The following is a 21,267-nucleotide window of genomic DNA, read 5'->3' as shown; positions in this document are numbered from 1 at the left end:
TAAAGATGGATAAAATATGGTTTTCTAGTATAATTCTTTACAGAAGCAGGACTGGCTGTTTGAAATACAGACTTTGCATTTAAAAGGTGAAAATTTTTTTGAATTTGTGATTTTATATAAAGAGGCACTTAATTCCTTCCCCCAATTCATTTTAGTTTAGTTTTCATTTGACTTGAGCTGTAACATAGGGGAAAAAGTATTCTTAGCTTTTCAGTTTCAAAATCAGAGGTTTTAAAGTCTAGGACCTTGAGAAACACTCTCAAACCTGACAAAATATAGTTTGTTAAATGTGTGGAAAATAACACTCTAGCTCAAAGAACCCTATTATATTCTGATGTAGAGGAATGGAGGAGTAAGAGTACCTTTTAGTAGTTTGGAAAATAGGCAAGTAATGGATTAATATTAGAACTCAAGTGTAGTGTTTGCAGTGTTAAATTTATTTATTTTGTGCTGGCATCAGTGGTTTTTGTTTATTACTGGCATGATCTCTATGCTAAGCAAACTGAAACAGATATGAGTATGGTATTGAAAGGAACTTATTGTAAAATACCCAACTAAGTTTGTAAATAGTTTCCTCTGATATCAATTTCTCCTTTGTTAGTGCTTTCCTAGTTCCTTTTTTTTTTTTTTTTTTTGTCTTTTTAGGACTGCACCTGCAGCATATAGGGGTTCCAAGGCTAGGGGTCGAATTGGAGTTATAGCCACTGGCTTACACCACAGCCACAGCAACACAGGATCTGAGCCACGTGTGTTATCTCCACCACAGCTCACAGCAACACTGGATCTCCGACCCACTGGGCGGGGCCAGGGATTGAACCCGCCTTCTTATGGATACTAGTCGGATTCATTTCCACTGCCCCACAATGGCAGCTCCTTTATTTCCATTTTGATTGAGTTAGTTATAATGGTCAGAGTCTAAAGCACCTTACAAATATTGCACAATCTTTTTTTTCTATATTTCGTTTTTTTTTTGAGAATTTAGAAAGTAGGTGAACAATTTGTTTAATGTTTTTAAGTTATTTAGTTTAATATACCCTATATTGGTTTAGTGAAAATAAGTAATAGGAATAGCCCTGCCTACACTTTTCTAATTTCCTACTGGGAAAAGAGTCCTTTAAAGTGAACCAGAATACAAGGTAATCGTTCCATATTTCTACTTTGTTAATTAAATTCTTCTTTAAAAAATGCTTTAAAAAAAAGATCATGTACTTTTAAAGACAGTATATTTCAATTTTTAACTCATGAGGTGACCTTCCATTTGTGACACATTACTACTTTAGGAACTATATGTTGTGTTCATCAATCTTCCTTATAGAGGCAAAACTCACTGTTAAACTAGGACACTTCAAATATGCTATGTTAAATAAAGTTGTACATGGGCAGGCACATTACTAGTTTTTTGTTCTTGACAGAGACCATGTTGGGTGTGTGCTAGACTTGGAAGTTCTATAGAGATGAGCTGGTAACGTACATACCTGCTGCCTTGGAAACTTTAATCTTAAGCATCTGACACTATTGTTCTTAACAGATTCTAACCTAACATGCAAACTTGTTTAGTCATTTGGATTGAAGAGAGCATTAGCTCCCTGATCAGTAAATATTCAGTCAACAAATATTTAATAATTCTCCAAGTACAACATACTGTTTTAGGTGCTGGAAGTGAATGACTTGGTGGGGCATGATTCTTGCCCTTGAACTCTAAGGAGAGATGAAAATCTAATGACCAAGTACCAAACCAAACAGAAACTAAGACTCTTGTTTATAAAGTTCAAAGCGGGCATGGAGGAAGGAACACCTGATTCTGAGGAGGATTATGGTGGAAGAGTCTGGGGAGGAGATATTTGTTTGACTTTGGAAGCAGTTGGTGGAAGGGCAGTACATGAATGGTAGGGTAAAAGGGTCTTTCTAGGAGGAGGAGTGCAGCTTGTGTGCGTGAATAGGCAACTCTTCAGTATGTCAGGGCCCAGAACACCTGCAAGGTGCAGAATCCACCCCAGGAGAAGTTGACTGGTCAGGCTCGTAAGGAGGATGCTGGCCGAGGGCCTTCACTTCAGGATGGGATCAGCGTGTCCGTCTGTGCTGGGCAAGAACTCTGCCTCCCAGGTTTGCAGGAGTTTGGGATGAGCCTAATTATCCTGAGTAACCTTACTCCAAATACAGAAGGGAGGCAAGTCTTAGAAAGTGCAGGCGGATGACAGAGATAACTCTGGAGTGACTTCCCACATCTCAGCTTTAATGGATTTTCAGAAACACATCTCCTTTGCATTTGGATCAGAATTTGTGCTGGGCGTCTTGTTGGAAGTTAGTGACAGGTTGAAATACAATTAATGTTTATTAATTACCCTAATTTGTATCAGCTTAAAAATAGCTTCATGTTGTAGATTTATCTTGCTTCTGTCTCTTTACTCATCTGTTTCTTATAAATTGAAGATGATGGTATCTGATTGCTGCTTCTTCCACAGAATCTTGTTTTTTGTTTTTTATCTTTTCTCTATAGCGAGTTAAAGAGAAAAGTGGGAAGAGGACTTATTTGCCCTGTGGTGTGGTGATGATCACAGATCTCTAATTTCCCCTTGCCTGCCATTGAGTTTACCGAGCTGGGTGAGTTGCTGTTTCCTAACCAGTGTGGTGCTCTGGTGGCACCTTTCACCCTTGCTCTGATACCCCAGACCTAAATTCATGTTTCCTTTCTCTTCTTTCTTTTTCCCCCTTTCAGCCTGTTTTCCATCTGTCTTTGTTTCCTTGCCCCGTATCTCTTAGTTCTGTGCTGTCTCTTCAGCTACAGACAGATCCTGTTTGTTGACAGGGGCTCTGGCTGAATCTCTCCAAAATGTGCTTGCTGCATATTGAACCTTTCATCAAAGGACAGCCATAGTCTCTGACATCCTCAGATGGCTTTTTAGTCTCTCTTGTCTCCAAGTACCTCTCGTTTCCCCCCAGAGCTTTAGTTTGCTCTGCCCTTTGGGAAATCGCCTACTGGCACAAGGGCTTGTTTTGATTTCAGATGAGAAACACCTCATAGATTACCTGGCTGGGTGCCCTGGGCCAATAACCCCACTTGTGAAATGAGGGTGTTGCAGTTGCTTTGGTCCTGGGGCTCCCAGCACACCACCCTCTGTCTCCTCCTGTTTGTTTTAGGATTAAATATTTTGCAAAGGGCTCGCTTCCACCTCTGAGATGGTATTCGTTATCTCTTTTGCTGTTGCCATTGTAGACATCCTCCTTGGCTCAGGGCCTTGTGTTGTGTCAGGAGGTCAATAAAATCAATTATTTTGATGATAACGGTAAGGCCCCTCTTTGAACATCTCACTCTATCTATCTACCAGTCATTCTTATCATCCCTTGCTGTTTGCCAGCAGTTTTGAAAGAGTTGGAAGCTTATTGTCTAGGTTGAAACACAGCTACCTGAACTTTACTTGTCTCTGAATCTTTTGAGTAGAGGAGAGCAAAAAGACAGGTGGCGTAGATGGGAGAAGTCCGATTGATGCCTTAGGGAAGTAAATGGGTGGGAGAAGTTGGAGTAGAGTCTTGTTCACCCGTTTGCCTTTAGCAGGACCCTGGTGGAAGGACCTTTTTTGTGAGTGGGTTGCATGATCCTGAAGGGGTGGCTTTATTGGAGGGGTTGGGAGGGAAGTTTGAAATAACTGGGGTTGGGCACAGAGAATGGAGGTGAAGTTAAAAGCTCGAATCAGGACTGCAAGAACATCATGCTGAGGAGACCCAGCAGAACCTCGGGGGTGTGGCGTCAAGGGTCAGAGCAGAGTAAAAGGGAGCTTTGTACTTGAAGGAGGCAAAGAAAAGAGGATGGAGTAGAGAAATAAAGTACCAGCCTCCTTGAGGTGGAAGAGTTTTTCTGTGGTTTGAAATCATTATAGAAAAAAAAGAAAGCCATTTGCTGTTTAATTTGTTAATCCTTGGAACTTGTAGAAGAGACCCAAGTATATGGATCACCGTGTAATTGACTGTATATTAGTACTCAGTACATACCTCTATTCTCCAGATAGGGATTTGGTATATGTATAACATTCATCATTAGGTAAATGTAAATTTTCATCCATTTACCTAGTAGTAATGACTATGGAGCAGCAACCATGTGATTTTTCTCAAGTTAATTGTTTGAAGCACAGAGTAGCTACCTTTCTTGTAATGAAGAATAAAGTCATAGCAATGTATGAAGCCATAAAATATACTGAAACTTCTGCTAAGGCGCCTTCTTTGTGGGAAAATAGTATTGTATAGTAATTAGGATAACAAGCTTTTAATTTTTCAGATTTGTGAGTATTTTAAAGAAATTTCCCCCCTATTTTGAGTTTTTCCGTATTCTGAGGTCGCGAAGATAATTTCCTGTATAAAATTTGAGAAGCTTGGGAGTTCTCGTTGTGGCGCAACAGAAATGAATCCGACTAGGAATCATGAGGTTTCGGGTTCAATCTCTGACCTCGCTCAGTGGGTTAAGGATCTGGTGTTGCCATGAGCTGTTGTGTAGGTCGCAGACGTGACTCGGATCTGGTGTTGCTGTGGCTCTGGTGCAGCCTAGCGGCAACAGCTCCTATTAGACCCCTAGCCTGGGAACTTCCATATGCCTTGGGTGTGGCCCTAAAAAGACAGAAAAGACCAAAAAAAAAAATTTGAAAAGCTTTATTGTTTTCTTTTCATATGTAGATTTATAATTCACATGTGTACAATTTTTGTGTGTGATCTAAGTCTCAGACTTCATTTTTTACCCCAAATGTATTTCAGCTTTTCTGGTAACCATTTATTGAAAAGTTAAGCTTTCCTATGCATTGCTACTCATATTCTGTGTTGCTACTTTGTTGTAAAGCAAGTATTCACCAATACTTTACATATGTATGAATTTTTGTTGTGTTCTATTGGTCTGTTTGTTCATGCACCATTATCACACTGTCTCATAGCATTGTAGTCAATCTGACCTTCCATCAAGTTCTTCCAGGATGTCTTGGCTATTCTTGGTCCTTACATTTCTGTATCTTCTAGAATCATCTTGTAGAGTTCTAAAACAAAAGTCTGTTGGAATTTTAATTGGAATTGCCTGGAACCTGGAGGTTCCTTTGGCGAGAACATCTACATATTGATCCTTCTCATCTAGAATCAGAGTGTATTGCTTAATTTATTTAGGTCTTTGTTAATTTCTCATATTGATATTTTACAGTTTTCTCTATAGTAGCCCTACTTACGTGTTTTTTTTTCTTTTTTTTGCTTCAGCTTAGCTGTAATTTCAGACTTTCAGAATCGTTGTGAATACAGTGCTCTACAAAAATTCCTGCACAAACTTTACCAAGATGCCTTAAATGAACCCCTCATCTTTCTCCCCCCTCATTTTCTTCATCTCCCTCATCAAGCTTACAGATTTACACTTGCCCCTTTATCTTTAACATTGCAGGGTGTATTTTCTAATTACAGATGTTATTTAGAATATGCAGACCATAATCAGAGTTCATGCACAGCAAAAGTAAATTCCAGATTATGCATCACTTTTGGTGGTTATGGCTCCTGGAACAGTTCCTTATCTTTCTTCGTATTTCATAACCTTGAACTTTTTGAATAATTCAAGGTAATTATTTTGCATAAAGCCTCTCAGTTTGAGTTTGTCTAATGTTTCCTCATGGTGAAATTTAGGTTGTACATTTTTTTTTTGACTGTACCTATGACATGTGGAAGTTCCCAGGCCAGGAATCGAACCTGTGCCACTGCAGTGGTCCTGCGCCACTGCAGTGACACCACCAGATCCTTAACCTGCTATTCTACAAGGAAACTCCTAGGTCGTACATTTTTGATAGAAGGACCACAGAAGTGGTATGACGTACTGAGCAGAGCTTTGCTTATTAGGTTAAGGTGGTGTCTGCCACTTTACATATATAGTTACTGTTTTCTGCTTTGTAATTAAGTGGGTTTGGGAGATTCATTCCTAGGTATTTGATAATGTTTGACGCTGTTACAAATGATATCTTTAAAAGTTTTTATTTTAACCTCTTTTTTTGTTGTTGTCTTTTTGGGGCTGCACCTGAGGCATGTGGAGGTTCCCAAGCTAGGGAGCTGTAGCCGCTGGCCTACACCACAGCTCATGGTAACGCCAGATTCTTAATCCACTGAGTGAGGCCAGGGATTGAACCTGTGTCCTCATGGATACTAGTCAAATTCGTTTCCGCTGAGCCATGGCAGGAACATCTTTTATTGGTGCTTCTTTGCCATCCATTATAATTTTGAGTATCTTTCAATTGATTGATTTTTTTTTTAAAAGTTAAAGTTGCATTCTTGAAATAAACCAAATATGGTTTTGATATATTTATTTAATTTTATTTTTTGCTGGATTTGATTTGCTCCTACTTTGTTTAAGGGTTTTTGTTTCAGTATGAATTGTGAAATTCTTTGCATGAGGGTTCCTTTTGAGAAAATAATGGGAATTTGAAGTGTATAAGAAAAGTTGAACTGTGTTCTTGTTTTGTGGTATAAACATGCAGGACTAAACATTTTTTTCTGATGCCAGTTGAAATATTTCTGACGTATCCAGGATACATTTAGTTCTTCAGGTAACGTGTGGTGTCCTCTGAACCCCTCTGTGTAGAGTGACTTCTATGGAGGGTTTATTGTGTCCTTGCCTTGCATATACACGTATGTGAATCAGATAATTCCCCTCATCGGGTTGCCTCAGTCTAGGGGAAGAACATTAGTGAACACTTGTAACAACTTTATCTCATGCCCAACTGGAAAATTGTGTGTGGGATAAGGTGGGACTAAAGATGAGAAGGAGTGGTGGGAGGAGATGGGGCTGAGGCAGGAGAAGCTTCAGAGAAAGCTGTGCCAGAACGTTGGTTCTGGAAGGATTTTGTCAGAGGAAGCCATCTGAGCCAAAGGCTTGAGAGTTGGCTTAGCCTGGAGTGCTGGCTTGAGAAGGACTTGGAGGAAGGAGGTGAGAGGAAGTAGTTGCCTAGAGAAATAAGCATTTGCCATGCGCTGAAACGAACGAAACAAATGAAGGCAGTATTGGTACACCTTCATATGCAGTGTGTGCTTTAGCTAGAAACAAGGATGAGGACTCCTCTGTTGTAAGAGGTGCAGCTGAGGAGCTGAGGGAAGCTGCCTGGATCTGCGGGCCTGCTTGCCATCCATGACCCATTCAGGTCGCCACTCTCAACGTGCGCTCTGCCCTTCAGATTTGTGCAGGCCTCTTCAGTCCACTGCCAGGTTTCGTTGAATCTAGCTTCTGTTCTAATAACCATCAGTTCTAAATTGCATACCTGTTTTATGTACCGCTGAACAAGAAAAAATAACACACCATTGATTGCTAAATGCATCTTTGTTCTAAATGTGTTAGCATGTGAAAAAAAGTGCATAGAGTCATTGCAGTACATAGTATTTTGTTTACTCCTCACAATAACAGATTTAGGAGGCTCTCTCCCTTATAAATCACTATGTCACGGTTTTACAGAGTAGCTCATATTGAATATTCAAACCAGTGGTTGTTTACTCCTCAAATGCTGAATTACACAGTACTATAATTTAGTTAATTGCCCTTTATAATAGCTTATTTAAGAGATTTTTCTTTGTCCTCTTTTTCTCTTCCTTTTTTTCCTTCTTTTTTTGGTATTTTCGTTCTGAAAATATCTTTATAGCTAAACTTCTCATTATTTTCTGAAGTATATAGATGCCTAGAAATGAGAATACCAGATCAACAAGTCTAAGCATTCTTAAGTCTCTTAATATGTGAATATAACCATGTTGCTTTTCAGAAGTGTAGTACCTCTTTGTATTTTTCACAGTGCTTGAAGATGTAAGTTCCACCGTAACTTCGTTAGCATTGGTTATTATAGTAAAGCTTTTTTCCCTCTAATTCTGTAGGCAAAAGTGATTTCTCATTTTAATTTGCATTTTTTGGATTATTAGATTGAAGACTTGTTCACTTTAATTTTTATAGGAGTTTATTACTAATATATAAGTTTCTGGAATTTTTTTGTGGTTATGAATAAACTATAAATAAAGTACAGGTGTAATTATATTGCTGTCATGACGTTTTTAATTACTAGATGTGTTTTTCCTCTACAGTAGCATAATAGCTAGATTTTTTTTTTCCTTTTAAGGCTGCACCTGTAGCATATGGAAGTTCCCAGGCTAGGGATCAAATTGGAGCTTCATCTGCAGGCCTACACCACAGCCACAGCAATACCAGATCCAAGCTGCATCTGTGATCTACACTGCAGCTTGCAGCAACGCTGGATCCTTAACCCACTTAATGAGGCCAGGAGTTGAACCTGCAACCTCATGGATACAGGTTGGGTTCTTAACCGGCTGGGTCACTACACGAATTCCAGTAGCTAGATTTTTAATTGTAAAGAATAATTGTAAATAATAATTAGCAAAATTTTTGAAGTCCTGTTGAATTTCTTATTTTGATCCGTTGCTCAGTTGTGAATTTTTCTAGGTGAGATTTCATTTTTTGAATGCACTTAATATTCATAATGTTTATGATCCTCTTAAGGCTGGGATAAAATTGTCATTGTTGTAAAACCTGATTAAGTTTCTGAAAATTATGAAAATTACAGTATATGTTTAAAATGTAATAAGATATGCTCTACCAGGTGTTAAAAAACTTTGGCATTTAATTGATAATAAAAAGAATCTGATAAAAAATCATTTCCTCCTGATTTTATTCCATTAGTAAAAAGTGCTTCAATAAGGAGACTGATTTTTCAGCTGATATAAGAATGGAAAAGTATTTTTCATGTTGCTCTTTTTTTGGGATTTGTTTGAATACTGGTAAAGGAGAAGCATTTGGGTTGAGCATTTAAAAAGATTTATCTTGAGCCAAAGTCTGTGCTGTTTCTGAAATGGCCTTAATCAGTAATGCAGCGCGTGTTAGAATCCCTTTTGGGGGGACAAAAATGGAATGTTAAGTAATATATATTAAAATCCAGCGTTTTCTTGCGGCATAATATATTTCCACCAGTGGGCCCTGATAGAAACAGAGTTTTTGAAAGCAAGTTGAAGGGTTGGCACAGCCTACTGGAAAGCAAACGGCAGAACAAAGGAGCCTTGTCCTAGTGCTCAGTGTTATATGGCCATGGATGAGTCACTTAACTTTTCTCTGCCTTTGTTTTCGCATTTGGAATGAACACAGTAACCTGTTCCTATTGAAGGAACAGTTTAATACTGCTGAAGAGCTGGTCCACCAGTCACTGTTGCTGTTTGGTTCTGAGTTTTTACATTTTGGCTTAAAATGAATTCATTTCATGGATTGATCCAATCCTGCACATTTTAAATGATTTTGCTTTCTTGATAATATTGGGGTACCCTGGTTGATGACATGGGTTTTCAGTATCTTGTTAACAGGCTAAGATTAGAGTCTTCTCTAGAAGTAGATTGGACCATTTAATTTTTTTTCCCAATTGAGCAGAATTTTTATTTTTTGCTTTTTTAGGGCTGCACACATGGCATGTGGAGGTTCCTAGGCTAGGGGTCGAATCAGAGCTGCAGCTGCTGACCTGAACCACAGCCACAGCAACACCAGGTCCGAGCCACGTCTGTGACCTACACCGCAGGTCGAGGCAACTCTGGTTCCTTAACCCACTGAGCGAGGCCAGGGGTTGAACCTGTGTCCTCATGGATCATAGTCAGATTTGTTTCTGATGCACCATGATGGGAACTCCTGTCTTTTTTTTTTTTTTTTTCCCAGAATTTTTATTTTTAACCTTTTGGAAAACAGCAGATAATTCTGAAACATGCGATTACAAAATCTTTCCATGTAAAATAAGAAACCAAAAAAGCATTCCCTATGTATATCAAAATTTTTTTTCTCATTTTTGATACTTTGTTTTTTCATTTTATTTTTATTAAAGTATAATTGATTTACAGTGTTGTGTCAATTTCTGCTGTGCAGCGTAGTGACCCAGTCAAATGAATATTTACGTTCTTTTTCTCATATTATCTTCCATCATGTGTGTCCCAAGAGATTGGTTATAGTTCCCTGTGCTGTACAATAGGATATCATTATTTTTACAGAGTTAAAAAAGAATTTGTGCCAGAGAAATTAAGATCCCAAACATATGTTTTTGTCATTATGTCAAAAAATAACAAGTGTTTTCTCTCAAGCTTATTCAAAGTGGTAGAGCTTCTTTGAAGTTTCCTGAATCTGTCTATATCTGTTTTTATCCAGCTATTGAACTTTAGACTGTAGCATTGGAGAATGTTGAAATAAAGCAGAAATACAGAAGTTTTAGGCCTTTTGTGGGATTGCTGCCATAGGTGGGGGGAAATAGTGTATGGGAGAAGGATGAGCAAGAGTGATGGTCCTACTGATATTGTGAACTTATATTTTTTCTTCATTGTGCTTTTTCATGTATATGAGTATTTCTGTTAACATTTCTGAGAAACTTACTTTCTTTTCATGATTTTAAACTATAAAAGATATCACCTGGGATTAAGCCTCTTTCCCCTTAGAGAACAACATCCTAATATTATAATAAAAGTTAGTGAGATGACAAGTCGGTGAGACCATAATTCTGTTACCTGAAATACATGTAATAGCAGACTTAAAAAAATTAAGTTAAAAAACTCTTAAATAATGAGTAATTTATTAGTAAAGTGTTGGGGCTTTTTTTTTTTTTTTTAAGTGATTAAATTTCAGGTGTGTAAGTTCAAATGTGTTGTGGCTTGGCGATAATGAATCTGACTGGTATCCATGAGGACTCGGGTTCGATCCCTGACGTAGCTCAGTGGGTTAAGGAGGGTGTTCCTGTGAGCTGTGGTGTAGGTCGCAGACAACACTTGGATCTGGTGTTACTGTGGCTGTGGTGTAGGCCGGCAGCTACATCTCTGATTTGACCCCTAGCCTGGGAACTTCCATATGCCATTGGGCCGACCCTAAAAAGCAAAAAACAAAATATTCAAATGTTGTGAAAGTGTCAGATTAATAGGTGTTGTTATGCATTCCTGATGCAATGATGAAAATAATTAACAGTGAATTTATTCTGTAAAAGTGTTTTTTCTTGTTATACATGAATTTCTTATTTGCATACGTTTATCTCTTCTTTCTCTCCTGAGATTTCATTAAAACGATAGCACAGGAATAAAAGAGGTATAAATCTATAAGGGCAAAGAGCTTAGAAGAAGGCAATAGTAGATGAGGGATTTCAGCAAATTTGGATGAAGGAATATTACCAGACTTAAGTAAGTAGAGGAATCTATTCAGAGTTCTTGCAGAGAAAACAACCCAACACAAGGAGATAAAATCAAACTGAAGAATCTCCAAAAGGCTTAGGGTTTGGAGCTGTCTTTGGTACAGAAGGTGAAAGTGAAGACTCAGGGTGGAAAATGGTGGGTTTGGCTGAAAGGCTCCATGTGGAGAGGTCAGGCCTCCAGTTGCACAGCTGTCTTGACAGAGAGCAGAGGCCTTATTCTCTGGAAAATGGATCTTGAGCAGAGTAAGATGAGCAGATACAGGTATTGGGATCTGCCCTCAGGAAGCTTGAGTGCTGCCCGGCTCCCTTAGACTGAAGACCACCGACCAGGAGACGGTTGCGCTCTAGAGCTTCTGGTTGGCTTCTTTGTACCTGCTCAATGTGAATGGAGAACATATGTGTTGAGGAAAGCCTTTCTACGAAAGAGAACAAAAACAGTAGAAAAAAGCATCAAGAAGGAAACAAAGACAATGAGGGGAATCAGAAATGTGATTGTAGAAACAAAAATTTCCATAGGAGGGTTAGAAAATGGAGTGGGGGCCAGTTCCCAGAAGATGGAGGAAAGAGGTAAAGAAATGCATGATGGCAAAGGGGAGAAAGTGAGCAAACTCAGAGGGGCAAGGTCAAATCATTTCAGAAAGAGAACAAAAAGCAGGGGAAGCCTTTTAAAGAAATCATACCAAAGTTTCCTCAGCCTTGTGTGACTTGTGCTCCCCAGCCTCATTGAGCTCTCAGAGCATGTGGCACAGTGAATCTGAGCACCGCACACCCCTGGGTCCTCCTGCCCTGAAGATGGGGTCCTTAAGGCTTGCAGCTCAGGGCAGAGAAAAGAGAAGGGAGTGAGAAACCAGGACTCTGGAAGGCAGATGGTTGTGGATGCTGATGTTACACCTTTAAAATCTGGAAGAGGGAGTTCTCGTTATGGCACAGCAGAAACAAACCTGACTAGTATCCATGAGGATGCAGGTTTGATGCCTGGCCAACACTCAGTTAAGGATCCGGTGTTGCCGTGAGCTGTGGTGTAGGTCGCAGACATGGCTCGGATCCCAGGTTGCTGTGGCTGTGGTGTAGGCCGGCAGCTGTAGCTCTGATTCGACCCTTAGCCTGGGAACCTCCATGTGCTGTGAGTGTGGCCCTAAAAAAAGAAAAAAAAAATCCAGAGGAAAAGTGGCTTTCAGTCTAGAATTTACTTTTGTGGGTGTGCATTCAGCTGATCATTAAGTATGAAGGTGGATGTGAAAGGACTCCAGTGTGTACCCAGGATGACAGCTAGGTGGCAGGTCCCGAGAGTAGCTGGGCAGGAGGGGCTGAGGGGAGAGGGCAGGGCCCTGGTGTTGGTTATATAAGCCTTTTAAAATAGTATATTTGTTGTTGTTGTTGTTATTTAAAAAAACCCTATTTTATCACTGATAACAACTTGAATATAAAGTGCATCTTCAGACAGTATTGAATAGGCCCTGTAAGAATTTTTTAACTTTATGTGAACAATTAAACAGAAGGGGAAAAAAGCAGGGTGGAATCAGGGAGAGAAGAAATGCTTTCCTCATGAGGAGGACTCAGTTGTTGCAGCAGATTCTATCCCAGGATGGCAGTTCTTGTGAAATGAGGCTAAATTGTAGCTGAGTTGAATTTTAATTCTTGAATAATTACTGTGTAATTATGTCCACAAGATGCCTGAGATTAGAAAAATAGTAACTGAGGACACGAACTACTCAGGACTTAAAGCTTTTGGACTCAGTTGACCTTAAAACTGGGAACTTTGCAAATAAAGTTGATACTGTAAAAACTCTAGATTGAATTCTGGTGTAGGTGGAAAGCTGCAGCTTTAAAGGAAACCATTCATGGCTATGCTGGAGTAAAGGCAGGGTGCCCAAAATGCAGTGCCGGGGAGGGTTTTCACTGTGAGATCTAATTCAAAAACAAAACAGCTGCTTATTTTTAACTCTGTTTAGGAAAACTGAAGCCCTTTAACCCTATAAATAGCATTTCCTTGAGATGTCATGTTTTATGATCTGGGAAGATGTACAAATCTTTGAGTCATATAGTTACTATTTTACATTTTAGAGTGATTGGTTCTTTGTTTTTTTTTCTGAAAAGTTAACTATTTGATTAACTTAAGTGTCTTGACAAATCCATTCTCAAGTTTTATAAAATACCTTTTTCTTTTTTTTTTGTACCCACTGTATATGGACGTTCCCAGGCCAGAGATCAAATCTGAGCTGCAGCTGTGGTGTGGATCCTTAATCCGCATTGTGCCACAGCAGAACTCCTTCCTATACAATAATTTTTATAAGGGATCATAGTAACATATAAATTGTGTTTGTCTCAAGACTTGTTCTAAATAAAAAATCCAGGTAGAAAGGATGGACTGGGAGTTGGGGGTTAGCAGATGCCAACTATTACACATAAGATGAATAAACAAAAAGGTCCTACTATATAGCACAGGGAACTATGTTCAATATCCTGAGGTGAATCATCATAGAAAAGAATGTGAAAAACCATGTACATGTATGTATAGCTGCATCACTTTGCTGTATGGCAGAAATTGATGCAACATTGTAAATCATCTGTACCTCAATTTAAAAAAATCTGGTTAGATTTTTCCATTCAGAGAAATCCCAGTTACAGTGTTTGATTTATTTGGCTGTTTATACTTTTTAAATCAAAATCTACCTTTTTTTTAAAAAACTCTTACCTAAACTTTGCCAACCATTTGATAAAACTGTGTTTTTACCCATATTTTGAGAGTCTGTTATGTTGCTCTATTTCTTTAATTTTGTTTATCCAGCATATTTGGGTGAAATGCTAAATTGGATGGCAAGCAATGAATGTATCTGATTGGAGGGTATTTACAGTCCAATCGATTGTAACAGTCCGTTTTCTTTTAATTTTGTTTGAAACATCCAGTCAGTGCTAATAACCCTGTTCCCTGTTTGGTGGTTTGTTCACACACTCACTAATTATTTACTGCTCTCTGATTTCTAGCCCATCTAGTCATTCTCTCTGGTACTGCCCTAATTTTGATGGTTTTTTCCCCCTCATTATGTTGGATTGTTACATACAGTCTCTTCTACTAGAACACAGTGATCTTTCTAATATGTAGATCTGATTAGATAACTCTATGTTGCCAGCAGAATAAAGAATTGAGTTAAGTCCCTTTATACTTTGGCGTGGATCTGCCTTTCCAGCCTCTTTTTTCTTTTTGGTCTTTTTAGGGTTGCACCTGTGGCACATGGAAGTTCCCAGACTAGGGGTGAAATTGGAGCTGCAGCTGCCGGCTTACAGCTGGCCTATAGCCACAGCAGCTTGGCATCCGAGCTGCGTCTGTGACCTATAGCTCACAGCAATGCTGGATCCTTAACCCACTGATTGAGGCCAGGGATTGAACCTTCGTCCTCATGGATACTAGTCAGCTCCGTTGCCACTGAGCCACAACGGGTACTCCCCCAAGACTCTTTTTTTCTTGTCCTTCTCAATATACCCTCCAGTTTCAGTTTCATGTTTTTGAGTTTCTCCTTTTGCTCTTTCATTTGTCTAGAATATCCCTCCCTAATTTTCTATTTGCTGAAATCCTTGGACCTTCACAATTCAACTTAAATTGTTCTCTCTCTGAAGTTGAAAGTCTCCCTGGGTTGACTTCAAGTCGGGCAGGCAGAGTCATCCTGTCTTAATGCTCCCACATAAGGGTATTTTACTTTGGTCTCTTATTTATGTAGAACACCGCGCCAGGGGAGAACGAAGATATTTGTAGGTGAGAGAGGACAAAAAGGAGGGATCCAGAAGAAGCAATGTGAATATCGTGAATATCATCAGTTTGAGATTTCCACATTAGTATTTTATTTTTATTTATTTATTTATTTATTTTGTCTTTCTGCCATCTCTTGGGCCGCTTCCACGGCACATGGATGTTCCCAGGCCAGGGGTCGAACTGGAGCTGTAGCCGCCGGCCTACGCCAGAGCCACAGCAACGCTGGATCCGAGCTGCGTCTGCAACCTACACCACAGCTCACGGCAACGCTGGATCGTCAACCCACTGAGCAAGGGCAGGGACCGAACCGGCAACCTCATGGTTCCTAGTCGGATTCGTTAACCACTGCGCCACGACGGGAACTCCCTTTTTTTTTTTTTTTTTTTGTCTTTCCACATTAGTATTTTAAAAAGCATATTAGCCCTAGGCAGTTAATCAGTCAAGCAAAGGTAGACTTGTTTACAAGCAAGAAAATACCGGCTTTGGTTCCGCCCCCCCCCCCCACCCCGCCCCAAGTTACTTACTGATAGGTAAGGCTTGTGTAGCTTGTGTACCTTGATCTTCAGCTTGAGGAATTAAGATCGCTGCTGTGTCTTGATTTTTGCCTCTTTTGGAGGCATGAGTTAGTGTCCTCAGATGAGGAAATGAGGAAAGAGAAGGTTATGTGGACTAACTTCATAGCACCCAGGGGCAGTGTTAGGGCACTGATTTTCTGACCACTCTGTGCCACCACCCCCCGCCTCTGGCATTTGGGTGTCTGGGATATTATCACTTTAGTTATTCTTCCTGCCACCCCATCCAAAATAATCAGTTTGAATTCTTTTAATGACAATGGGAGAGAACTTTGTAATTTTTAAGGTTTCTACATCTTCTTCTTCTTCTTTTTTTTTTGAAGAAAAATACGCTTCCTTTTTTTCTTTTTTTTGAGTAGGATGAGAAATACTGTTTTTTCTGGTGCTGTGTCTGACATGTAGTAGGAATTCAGTAAATGTAGAATGCATCTGAATTCAGGTCACTTCATGATTCAGAGCCCCCTTCAGACTCACTCACTCCATGATTGTGTGCTGTTACGTGTTACGTTGAGATTAGGTTTTGTAGGAAGATAGGTTAAAATACTTAAGAGCCTCATCATCCTATGACTCCTTCAGATAGTTAATATTTAAGGTAAGTGTAGTTCCTCCAATTATAAAAGTGAGAAGACATGAAATGAAGCGAATCACTCCATACTTTCTGTAGGAGCTGTTTCAGAACGGATTTGTCAGAGAGGTAACACTTTCATGCTCTAATGATTGTGTGCCCTACTGTGGTTGGTAGTTGAGATAGAATAATTGTTCCTGAAGTCCATAAATGTTTTTCAGTTTGTCCTTCCAAAACTAGTGAAATCACTGTTAGAAAATACTATTGAACAATATATGGTTGACTCTAAGGCTTCTGCCTATTAATCCTAGGACACTCTGTTGAGGATTAATTTCAGGAAAAAAAAATTATGATTCTGTCTCACTTGCTTGCTTTTTTTTAAAAACTCAAGTGTCTGAGGACATATTTATTCTGTGACTTTAATTGAACCTTAAAAGCAGAATTTATGCCCTGTTGAAAAGCTGCTTCCTGTCGGACTCTGTGGTTATTAAGAATGTTCAGGCAGGGCCCCAAGCTCAGTCAGTAATGAGCTCAGTGGTGTCACGTGCTTTTTAGTCCCACGTCCTGTGGAGTAGGAATGCTGAGCTCATGGCGACGCTTACCAGCTTCTCCTTGCATTCCTGTCTGCTTTATATTGAGTAACACAAGACACGTGACATCAGTGCTTACCTTTAACCAAGGACATTTGAGAAGAGGTCTGAGGCTGAGTAACATGAATGGATCCGCACATCGTTCAAAGACCTGTCCCATGAGGTGCGTTCCCTAAGGAATCCAGAGGAGCTGCAGAAAAAGCGCTGAGGCTCCCATCTCGAGGGCCCTGAGGTACATGTGGATCTCAGTAAGCTATTTTCAATTCCTCAGAAAGCCTGATGTAAAGTTTGTGTCTGCTCTGATGGCACTGGAGTGGGCCCACTAAAGTGTCGAGTTTCTTTGTTTTTGGTTTCTCATCTTACTGCAGTAACACTAGCTATTTTACAATTAGCAGGACTATAAAATGTCAGTTTAACATACTCTTTTGTGATCAGCATTGTTCTGGGCTCCCAGATTCATAGTAGTGAATAAAGTCCCTTGACTGAGGAAGCTTATATTCTAAATAACTAAAATATATAATAAATATGTTAAGTCTCAGATTCATAGCAGTGAATAAAGTCCCTGGATTGAGGAAGCTTATATTCTAAAAAACTAAAATATATAATAAACATATTAAGTATTGTAGGGAACAAAGCAGGGGAGAGTGTGAAGGTGTGCTGGTTTTGGGTGGGTGATCAAGGAGTTCCCTTGTGGCATGGTGAGTTAAGGATCCAGTGTTGTCACTGCAACAGCTCAGGTCGTTGCTGTGGCAAGGATTTGATCCATGGCCTGGGAATTTATTCATGCTGCATGGTGGCCCCCCAAAATAAGATGATCAAGGAAGGAAGCCTGCCTGAGAAGAGGACAGTGGAGCAAAGTCCTCAGGAAGGTACAGAGAAAACTGTGTATCTTGCAGGCAAAGGGATTGCATCAGTAAATACCCGAGACCTGAAATGAACACATACCTGGTATGTTCAAGGCACAGATCAAGTAGAGTGAGAGGGAGAGTAGGTGGGGTGACATCAGAGGGGTTGGGGCTTGGGAGGGCATTTGTGAAGTGTCTCATGGGCCACAGAGAGGGTCAGGCGTTTCTGTGAGTGGATGGAGGGCATATGGAGAGTGTTGAGCTTAAGTTTTGAAAGGGTTAGCTTGGCTGAGGTACCGAGCACCAACTCTGAAGGCAGAGGAGGACGAAGGGGGACCTGGCAGGAGGTGGCGCAGGAACCCCAGGGAGAGGTGATGTGGATGAGGGCTGAGGTAGCATTGGCTGCACATTTGAACCTCTTCAGATTCTGGGTGGAATCCCAGGAAAGAGCCACAGGATTTGCAAAGGATGGGAGGTAGAACAGGGGAGGAAGAGGAGTGGAGCCTGTAACTTCACAGGTTTTGGCACGGGCAAGGATGAGACTGTCCTTAATGGGAAGAGGAGGACCAGAGTGGGTATATTTGAAAGGGGGGCCAGGAGGTCATTTAGAGATCTGGTGGAGATACTGTTGCTCCCCTAAATAGTGACGTGGGCTGTGGGCTCCAGGCGTCCAGAGTTCATGGGAGAGGAGGAGGGGAAAGGAGTCAGCTGGGGAGGAAATGTGGACAGATCAGGGTCATGCTTAGAGCCTCAGAACTAGACAGGACAAGCAAGCAGAAGAGAGGAGATAGAGAAAAGGCTCAAGGATCATTTCCCCCAAGAGTTTCTGATATGAAGAGATACGGAGACTCCAGCCACAGGAGTTGAGGAACTACAGGGGGCAGATCAGAGGAGCCAGGTACCTTGAGGTCTGTGAAGGACACCCTTCCAGGAGGAGGTGATCAGCTCTGTCACAGGAGTCAAGAATGCTGATCATGTGATGTAGCAGTGTTGGAGGAGGGTGTGGTAATCCTGAAGGACTGGGAGCCAAGTCTGATAGGAGAGGGTGAAAAGAGAGGGGTCGTCCAGTGGTGCTGGGGGAGAGGCTGCTGAGCCAAAGGGCCAAGGGGGTAGGATCTGGTGAGGAGTAGAGGGATTGGTGGCATGAGGAAGAATCAGTTGCCTCAGTAATAGATGGGAAAGAAGAACATAGGAGCACAGATTCAGATGGGTACATGGATGTGCTACTGAAAGCTCAAGGAATACTTGATTGCTTTCAAAAGGGAGAAAATTTGAATTTTTACAAATAGTTTGTGATACTGCCATCAAAGCCGTTGTAAAGTGGGGTTAAGTAAATTTGAAAAGACATTCCAAAAGAGAGTTTATTTCTCATTTTGTAGAATATCTGAACATTCTTATTTTTATTGATAATCAATTTAGAAAGAAAATAGTATAAAAATATTTTGTAACTGAATCAATAAAATGAAAAATTTCAACAAAAAATTCCAGTCCTTTTGATTATCTCTGATTCTCAGCCAGTCGTTTAAATTTTTTTTTCTTTTTTTTTAGGGCCATACCCACAGCATATGGAAGTTTCCAGGCTATGGGTCAAATCAGAGTTGCAGCTGCCAGCCTGCACCTCACCCACATCAGCTAGTCATTTAAATGCAGTATCAACTGAAAGACAAAATTAACTCCACATATCATCATATTTACCTTTTAGTACAGAGCACCCAGCCAAGAAGTTCTAGTTTGTACTTCCTTATAATCTACCTGTTAAAGAGTTTAATCCAAATGAAGACTTTAAGAAAACAACATGTTGTAGTTCCTGTAGTGGCTCAGAGGAAACGAATCCAACTAGTATCCCTTAGGACTCGAGTTCGATCCCTGTGTGTGCTCGCTCAGTGGGTTAAGGATCTGGTGTTGCCGTGAGCTGTGGTGTAGATTGCAGATGTGGCTTGGATCTGGCATTGCTGTGGCTGTGGTGTAGGCCAGTGGCTACAACAGTGATTCAACCCCTAGCTTGGGAACTTGCATATGCCAAGGTTGCGGCTCTGAAAAAGCAAAATAAAATAACGTGTTAATGTTTGTGAAAGATGCAATAGGAGGGTTTTCATAAAACCTTTACATAGCTTTTAAACTTAATTATTTCATTTATTTCTTCATTTATGTCTTATGCCATTAACCTGTTTAGGTTAGGACAACATAATATCCTCAGCTGGGTTTTTTTCCAATCTGGTGACAAATATCAACCACTGGTGTACACAAGAATCTTGATGAGGCAAAGCTGTGCAGTGCAGCAAATTTGCACCTGTGCTCAAACAGTATTCTAATCTTGCCTGTATATTTATTTCTTAGTCATCTCTATTTGGGCAACTTGCCCGAACTTCTGAACCTCAGTTTCAAAACAGAGACTCTGCCTCCCAGAGTCGTGAACATTAACTGAGATATTGTGCTGGAGGGTTTTAGTGTGAGGTCTGTGAAAGGCTGTGATTCTGTGGTTTCCTTTGATCAGCTGAATGAGCTCTGTACCAGCTGTGAGAAGAAAAGTCAGTTTATCTTCAGTTCCAATTTTGGTGAGAGCCGTGTGTGAATACATTTGCACAAACGAGCCAAGTTAGTAGAGTTAAAAAAAAACAAAAACCCTTAGTCTTATAAACTACATAACTTCATTGAACATTCTAGATCATATTGGCTCGTTTATGAAAGAATGATAGAAATTACAGTAGAACAATAACTCTGCCCTTCGTTTTTAATTCATATGTCTCTCCAAGTTTATTCCTCTTGATCGTAGCATTTGAGAAATTTTGTTTGTTTAACAAGTTCCTACCTCAGGAGAACCGTGTGGTCCAAATTAGATTGGATTTGGGATCACCTCTTTAAATGACCATGTTGCTTATGGGTAAAAATACTGGATTTTTATTTTGGGCCATTTTAGGGGAGTTCAAATGCCAGAGATATCATCACACATGTGTTCAAAGGCCTAACAATTACTCAGGCTTCTGACCACTGCACTTAATGGTAGTATACAGTCTAGATCATGGCTTTGCTCGCACAAAGATCTTTTAGTCCCTGAAAAATCTGAGTAACTTTGAACCAGGACCTGCAGCTTGAGCTGCAGAATGTTTCAGTTTGAGCAGAGTGGGGCCATTTTACACATGCAGAGTCATTCCAGAGAGAAAGCCTTTCTTTGGTTTGAAGACCAATTCGGTTTCTTGAAAAAAAAAAAAAATTTTTTTTAAGGGTCGCACCCGAGGCATATGGAAGTTCCCAGGCTAGGGGTTGAATCAGAGCTACAGCTGCTGGCCTACACCCTGAACTGGGTCTGCGAGCTACACGATGGCTCAAGGCAATGCCAGATCCTTAACCCACTGAGCAAGGGCAGGGATCAAACCTGAGTCTTCATGGATACTAGTTGGATTTGTTTCTGTTGTGCCACAATAGGAACTCCTGGTTTCTTGGAATTTGATTTTTTTTTTCATTACCCTTATTACTTATTGAGAGGCTACCATTGTGCTTTGGTGGGGAAAATGAAAAAGTCATCATCTTTTACAAACTCCTCTTTTGAAAGACCAACAGACCAATTCTCATAATTCAGATTATATATATATTATATATATATATATATATATATATATATATATGTATTTGGAGTAATTTGCCTGGGTGTATCAATTTTCAAATCATCATATAAAATACCTTAAATAGTTAATAACAGAGTAATAAACTTTTTAGTAAAATATTTGCTTTCATTTTTTGGCCTCTTGTTTATTAGG

At 40.0% G+C, this 21,267-nt stretch overlaps 1 protein-coding gene across 7 annotated transcripts in view; it reads left to right on the top strand.

Annotated features, from left to right (window-relative positions):
- Positions 1-21,267, top strand: part of MYO6 (myosin VI) — a 146,609-nt gene that overhangs the window by 22,246 nt on the left and 103,096 nt on the right. For 2 of the 7 annotated variants that reach the window (XM_047763628.1, XM_047763668.1), the window contains exon 2: positions 2,498-2,601. The exons of the other annotated variants lie outside the window; for them this stretch is intronic. The gene's annotated coding sequence lies outside the window, so the exon portion shown is untranslated. The remainder of the gene's footprint in view (positions 1-2,497; positions 2,602-21,267) is intronic. 7 annotated transcript variants of the gene reach the window in all.

The sequence above is a fragment of the Phacochoerus africanus genome, chromosome 2 (assembly GCF_016906955.1).
Source record: "Phacochoerus africanus isolate WHEZ1 chromosome 2, ROS_Pafr_v1, whole genome shotgun sequence".
NCBI lineage: Eukaryota > Metazoa > Chordata > Mammalia > Artiodactyla > Suidae > Phacochoerus > Phacochoerus africanus.
The sequence above is the reverse complement of the archived record's forward strand: the minus strand, read 5'-3'. Positions and strand labels throughout refer to the sequence as shown.